Here is a 7,928-nt window from a genome sequence, read left to right on the forward strand (position 1 = left end):
GCATCTTGACAACATATACAAACCATAATATTATTTAAGCATTATAACTGACTACATCATAGCATACACTAAAGAAAACTACTCGCTAATCATGGCAACAACATCGCAAAGCATAATAATGAAAGACATTGTATAAAGACAAAGGATAGAAGTATCAGTAGATTAATCGAGTTTTGAATACAAAAGTGACAACTTTAAACTCCAGACCGCTCCTAATACAATCTTCGGCGTTCTTCTCCGGGTACTAGGTTTCCCGCACAGAGTCGAAGACCTTAAAAATATGACTACTATTGTAGAAAGAGAGAGAAGTGAATTGAAGTGTGTGTAAAAATGGATGGCAAAAGCTCCTTAAATAGACTTGAAATTTGCCTGTATACGGCTGGTAGGCCGTATGGCAGGCCGTATGGCAGGCCGTATGGCTAGGAAAGCCGGATTGTATGCCCGTTTGCCAAGGCCGTATGGCAAACTGTATTACATACTGGCAGGCCGTATGGTAAGCCGTATGGCCTGCCCTGGTCAGCTTTTTTTACTGGATCGTAACTTGATTTCCTTGATCGTAAATTGAATTCTCTTCTTTCACCGTTTTCGCTCTAGAATCTTCGCATTAGCTCAGATTCTCTTGATTATTTTTTGCACTGGCTTCGAAATCACTTAATCTTTAATTTATTTTGACAAAGCGAGTATTTTGGCGATAAAGCTTCTAAATTTATTGTTTTTGGGCCTCAATACCGGGTGAAAACGTGACTTTTTAGCCAATATCAAATATCCCACACTTAGACTTTGTTTGTCATCAAGCAAACTCCTCGTTTTTACTTTAAGAAATCTTTACGGAGTTTCCTTTCTATTAGCCTAAGCAGTTTGATTTTTATTATAAGAGCGAAAAATAAGGTAGGTTATCTATGTTAGGGTTGAAACTATCTTTCGAAGCATGCGAGGAGGTTACATGACTTAGGCTAGCTTTCACGGGTCACTCAACTTACACAAGTGTTTCAGGGTTCCCTACAGATCTAAGAATTGAATTCACTCATAGCCAGTAATGTTGTACCATCGTCATAGGCTTGATAAAGACTCAAATCCTTTCTACTAATGTGAAAACGGTAATAACCATATCTTCTAGGTTATTTGTCAATTTGGAATGATGGAATGGAATTTTAGAGTGTCGGTGAAGTTGTTTTAAGGGGTGAGAAAGGGTAATGTAGTCTTTTTAAAGACTTTCATTTAGAATTTTGAAAATGTAAGATGGATAGGAGTTCTGATATTTTTTTAGAGGCACTTTCAAACTTTTTTCATTTTAGAGTGATAGGCATTTGCGGTCAAGTTCTTCTTCGGTGTTTCTCTTTATAAGCTCTGCTCTTTTTTCAGAACTTTTAAAATACACATTTTTTTGAGATTTTATCTCGAGAAACTTTCTGCCGGTAAACTTTTCGCAAGACCTTTGCCGTGATACTTGAGAAGTTCATAACATTGGGTTTTTAGAAGGAATCTCATTTTCTGGGTTTTTTTAGTGATAGTAAAGATGATGGGATTGAGGGTTTGGTGTGGTAGAAGTGGTGAAGGTGTGGAGGCTTATCTTTCCAAATGGCTAGCACTTCTGATTATACAAGAATCACATTTCGTTACTTTAAATGCAGATCTAGAGCAAGTTCTGATTCTGAGTACAGACGACGGCACTCTCAACGGAAAATAGTGAAGCATTAAAGATGAATACTTATATGGTCTTATTTGGGGTGCCTCACCATAATCAATTTAGGTCGATAATGCCTAGTCATGCAATGCTCTATTAGAGATTCGGTTCATCCTAACAAGAATTCTACCTTACTTAAGCCTTAATTTTATTTATAAACATTCTAGGTTTTTGAAAGTACTTTTTCAGAAAGGATTTCTTTTGTTAAAATTTTTGAAATTTGGCTTAAGAATTCGGAATCTTTGTAGTGGGGTTTAATACAGCATAAAAAGATTATACCAACATCCCACACTTAGGAGTTTTAGTTAACGACTTGGGAATATTTGTCTAGTGTTTATTTAGGTTGGAATGCCACACTTAGTGATAAGCTAGGATGTGGTATAATTTAATTTTGAGCTAGTAACAAGGAGAAAGGAGTACCCCAGCGGATGGTCGTGGTTGCTTCTGAAGAAACTGCCTGGCTTATGAAGAAAGGTTGTATCAGCAATCTTAGAAGTTATGTCCTTTATTGATCGGCTCATTTTCCATCCTTTATTCTTCTAATCTCCTTTATTGCACGGGTTGCCTCCCGAGAATCACTTTTGTTTAAGGTCGTTGGCTCGAACATAATGATACCTAAAAAGTAGACATTCCCTCTGGTAGTTGTAATCGTGGTCTTCTCGAGGGAATGTGAGTCTTGGTGGATAGATTCAAAGAAAGTGTCGGACCAAAAGTGGTAGCAGATCAGGTATTTCCCTTGAAGATCTTCACAACGAGAGATAATGTGCGGTTTCAGCTCGTGACAAATCTTGAAGTCTGATGAGAATATAATCTACGTCTCTACTGATTAATCCATGAATGTCAATCATTTCGGAGGTCTTCAAATAGTGTCAGAAATTGTATCTTCAGTATCTCAAAATCTTCTGAACGGTGATCTCCACAGTAGGAGTCTGTAGCTTTGCACAAATTTGTTAAGAGGCAAAGCTGAAAAGAAGTGAAAAGCAATACTGACCCAAGCATTAATGTCACCGTCTTGGAGTATATCTCTCGACATCCAGCCTTGAATGTGAAACTAGGATCCTTGGATTCGTGGAAGATACGTGTTATGTGCTTCGTAACATAGGTGGCAATGTTGGCTCGGTCTTGTTCTAAGTGTGAGAACGGATTGTTTTGTCTTCCTTCTTCCGCTAATACATCTCGTAACCCCTTGATAATCAAATCAACGTGGTGATCAATTGTTACGTAAATCACTCGCCTGTTTGGTGTGCTTTCGAAATTATCTTTTTCTAAGATAATGAAGAGGCTGTGAATATCTTCGATCATTTTGAAATCAGAGTGATAAGTCAGGCATCCAGTAGAAAGATCCATATGCTTTCGGATGAGACTTAGTAGTACTCATTGGTTTGTTGAGAACGAAAGTGCAGATCCGGCTAAGGCATTGTAAACCTTAGAGTAAATAATCTTCTGATCTTGACAAAATTTTGTCTCAAGAATAGTACGAACCACTAAATTGTGCTCTCGTTGCCTTTCTTCCTGGTAGATATGATCGTGAAGAGTATTGATAGAGTCTTGAATTGTTTCTTCTAAGATTTCAACATCATCGTCTTCTCTCGATAGATAGCGGTTGTATTCATCTTCGATAGCCATGATCCGTTCCTTTAAACGATGTGTGAAATCAATTGTTGATTTATGGATGGCTTCGAGAATATATTCTAATTAATCGGTGTTATTGATGAAGGTTATCATGTCGGTGTGATTAGATATGACCTGAATCTGATCGGAGAAGAGTCCGGCTCCACTTGATCTGGTGGAGAATATGAATCATCCAGAATGTCTTCATTTTGCTCTTCCTCGTCATCATCAGTATAGTTTTCTTCTGTAGATTCGTCTGATGAACAGGTTTTTTCAGTATTCTGGTGTTTCACTTTGACACTTCCAAAGTCAATCTTTATATCTTTAACCTCAGCCTTATCAGTCATCTTCTTGAAATGAATAATTAAACTATGATCCTCCGTCTCTAGCCTCATTAATTCTTCATGACGATTGGAATTTGCTTCCAAGCTTAGAGAAGGTTTGATATCAGCTAAAAAGTAACGTTTTCACCCCGGTATTAAGCCCAAAAACAATAAAGTTCCAAACTTTATCTCCAAAATATCTACCTCGTTGATTAAAATTGAAGAACAAGTAATTACGAAGACGGTGCTAAAAGAATCAAGAGAATCGGAGCTAAAACGAAGATTCTAGAGCAAAACGGTGAAAAACAAGAAATCAAGTTACGATCCAGTGAATTCAGCAAACCAGGGCAGGCCAAATGGCTTTCCAAACGGCCTGAAACTATGGAAAATGGCCTGCCACACGGCGAAGGCAAACAGGCACAAGAAACGGGCCACCTTACAAACGGCCTGTGCAAACGGCCTGCCAAACGGCCTGCCAGCCATTTGCAGGCCAATTTCACTTCTATTTAGAGGGTCTTTGTCATCCATTTTTATACACATTTCAATTCACTTCTTTCTCTCTCTTTTTACATTATTACTCATACTTTCAAGGTCTTTGACTCTGTCGGGAAACCTAGTACCCGGAGAAGAACGCCGAAGATTGTATTAGGAGCGGTCTGGAGTTTGAAGTTGTCACTTTTGTATTCAGAACTCGTTTAATCTACTGGTACTTCTATCCTTTGTCTTTATATAATGTTTTCCATTATTATGCTTTGTTATATTTTTGCTATGATTAGCGAGTAGTTATCTTTAGTGTATGCTATGATGTAGTCAGTCATATTGACGAAATAATATCATGGCTTGCGTATGTTGTCGAGATGCTTTCCGATTATGCTTTAAACTCAATCGCTTTTCCAACTAATAGAACGTAGTTATTCTCTGTTATTGGGAAGTCTCGAACCCCAATTCAAAGTACACTATCTGTGTCACCCCTTGGTAAGAGAAGTCTATCGGATACAACGTAAGTTTGACTGAGGCACACCGGTTGTAGTAAGTCCACCGAGCCTTGGATTCCGTCTGAGGACTCTTTCGTAGTGAAATATCTAACTAGATCCCTAGTACATTGTCAGTCCTAGACCATGCTAATGTAGTCACCAAGAAAATAAACTTCGTACGTGCACGCTGCACAGCGGTTGTTGTAAGTGGTACCTTAGCTAAGTAAGGCCATGGAACCCGATCAGTGCTGATTAGTACACTTCACCATAACGCGGTCTCAAGCATTGTACCCCGCTTGAGGGATTCTTGGTTAATTAAGGAACTATTTGTTTAAACACATAAAGGATTGGACCGTTAGGATAACCGAACGTGTTCATGGAAGTCAAAACCCTACTTGGCCATGGTGTTCTTTATGGTTGAACTCCTTTAAGGCACTAATTATCTTTTAACCCCAATCACTAACGAAAGCATCAATGCACATCACGTATCTCGGATATGGAAAATCATGTATTCTATTATGCTTAAGAAAGTTTAGACCTTTGTGGAATGTTAATACATCACCTAACCGAGTCGCTCAATTGGATGAGCTGTCTGAACGTGTATGCCTGTAGTCAAACTGCATGGGCGTCGGGGGTAAAGGACGTTGCTATCTATTCAGAATTTTCAAGCCTATTGCATTACCCAGTGACATGTCTTATGACAGGGGCGTTTAGGACTAGTGTAATGAATAGAAGGCCACTACCTATTCATGAGCCAGCATTCCATAATCTCGGCAAAGTAACTGATTAAATCATAGCATGCACTTGTTTTAACCTTATCTGAATTACAAATTTTATCGCATTTACTTTACTTCATCTTATAAACTAGAAAACCCAAAATTAGGTAACAAAACAACTACTCCTTCACATTAGGATTATCTTAACCTTACTTATAGGTTCGATTCTACTGATATCTTAAAAAATGATCCAAGGTCATACTTCCCTTACTCATAATAAGGAGTAGTAAGATTTAGGCCCCGCAAAATATAAATTTAAAACTATTAATCGCTACCTTGATCAGCTGATTCTGACGCTGTCCTACTTGATCATACCGCATAAATAAAACCGTCCTTTCGGCCATATCATTGTGGCCATGTCAAGGTTCTATTGCAGTTTCTTTTACGTCTCCCATTTCCTCTTCCTCCTTAGATGCTTCTTCTTCCTCTATTTATTCGCTGGGATCCTCTTCTTCCATTTCTGGGTCGTCAACATATTATGATTCGACACCCATTTCGATATCATCAGCTAGTGGTGGGGACTCATCATCAGAAGTGATCTGTCTGTTGGAAATAGCCTATCCAGAAAGATCGATAGGTCGGTCAATTATGAAGGTAACACTCTCCCCATGTGATCGCAAGATCAAGGTTGGATTGTACACATCGATGACAGTCCTAGCGTATATAGGTCTTTCTTAATGTCCATCACTACGAAATCCATATGATACAAGAATTTGTCGATTTTCACCAAGACATTCTCAACTATGCCCTTTGGTTATCGAATTGTGTGATCGGCAAGTTGGATTGTCATTTTAGTTGGTAACAAGTCTCCTAACTCTAATCTCTTGTAGAGAGAGTAGGGGATCAGGTTGATACTTGCTCCTAAATCTGCTAGTGCATCAATGGTTACAGATTGGTAGATCGAACACGGGAAAATGAATTGGCCTGTATCTCCTAGCTTTTGCGGTAGAGAGTTTCTGAGTAATGCCGAGCATTCTTCACTCATTGGAATTTTGTTGGAATCTGGTATCGTTTTCTTTGTATAGAGAAGCCTTCGAATATATCTCTTCTGGTTGGGAACTTTGGACATGGTGTCCAGGAATCTTCCATCAAGTTTGTAGGTATCAATCTTCGATGGTTCTTCCTATAGCCTTCCAGGGTAAGGTATGCGAACGGGAGTTTTAGTAGGCAACTTCTGAGTATACGTCTGATTGTTCTTGAGCCTATCTGACCTTCTCCGTAGTTCCTCTGCTAGGATTATGGAATCCATTTGCTTAGCTTCCTCTATGTAGGGATTTTGGATAGTATTACTAGGTAATCTTCGTTGTGGTCGAGTTTCAAGGCGTTGTGATAACTGTCCGAGCTGCGTTTCTAGACTTTTGAGAAGAGCCAAATGGTTTCGCATAAGTATCTCTGTCTGGTCTTGTCTAGACGCGGTTCTCTGATTTAGCTATTGTTGTCCTTGAATGAACTGAGTCAACTGATCATCATTCCCGAGAGCAGGGTTGGTTACTTTCGTAATTTGGGTGGTTGGGGAATTTTCCTCAGCTGGTGGTCCAGTGAATGAAAGTAGTTAATCGTAGGTCAATTGAGAATGTTGAGTGGATAAGGTGGGTAACGATAGCGAAAAGGCAGGTTGTTTCTTTGAAATTGGTTAACCCTAGGTTGTTGATTGAATCCGGGATTTGATTGCAGAGCAGGGTATTGAACGTTTCAGAATGAACCGTCAGGATTCTTGTACTCAACTTGATAATATTCACTGGGTTGCGGGTTGGTACAGTTAATACACGCCCGAACCTAGTTAACCTGCTAGGGTTGCGTCTTCAATTCTCCGAGTTATTTGGAAAGAGACTCCATCTTGTCTGTGAGGGATTTGATGGCTTTCGTTTGATTATTAAGTGTGGAGAGTGCGGCAGATGATGAAGTTGTTTCACCACTGTTCAAGTCATGATGATGGATTGTCATGTTCTCGAGCAACTCCCATACTTCGTCTGTGGTTTGGTTCATCAAATTTCTTTGATCAGATGCATCGATCGTCGTCCTATGATTTACCATAAGACCATTGTAGAAGGTATAGTACTGGGCTGACCATTCTAACTAGTGATTAGGGCATTTCTTCAGCAGGGTTTTGAATCGCTCCCATGCAGTGTAAAGAGATTCATCATAACTTTGTTTAAATTTAATGATGTCATTCTTAAGCTTAGTTTGTTCAGAAGGAGGGAAATATTTGATTAAGAATTTAGTAGCCATCTCCGTCCATGACGTCATGGAATCCTTTTCCAATCCTTCAAACCATGTTTGTGCATGATGAGTGAAAGAATATGGGAACAAGTATAGCCGGACTATATCTTGTCCTATCCCTGGCTGTTTGTAGGAGTTCGAAAGAGATATCATTTTATCAAGGTGAGAGTTAGGATCGTCATTCAGTAGTCCATGAAATTGACAGCCATTTTGTATGAGTTGTATAATATGATCCTTTAATGCAAACGCGTGTCTTTGAATCTATGGGAATCTGATTGGTCCTACTCGACCTTTAATCAAGGGTTTGGTGTTCTCTGCTAGAGTAACGCGTAACGCCATT

General features: G+C 39.1%; 1 non-coding gene across 1 annotated transcript; it reads left to right on the forward strand.

Moving 5' to 3' along the window:
• Nucleotides 1-7,442: 7,442 nt before the first annotated feature.
• LOC139845741 (small nucleolar RNA R71) lies at nt 7,443-7,548 on the forward strand. Its single transcript, XR_011758501.1, has one exon. It is a non-coding gene; the product is annotated as a small nucleolar RNA R71 (small nucleolar RNA).
• The last annotated feature ends 380 nt before the right edge of the window (nt 7,549-7,928 follow it).

Source organism: Rutidosis leptorrhynchoides, chromosome 4, assembly GCF_046630445.1.
Source record: "Rutidosis leptorrhynchoides isolate AG116_Rl617_1_P2 chromosome 4, CSIRO_AGI_Rlap_v1, whole genome shotgun sequence".
Classification (NCBI taxonomy): domain Eukaryota; kingdom Viridiplantae; phylum Streptophyta; class Magnoliopsida; order Asterales; family Asteraceae; genus Rutidosis; species Rutidosis leptorrhynchoides.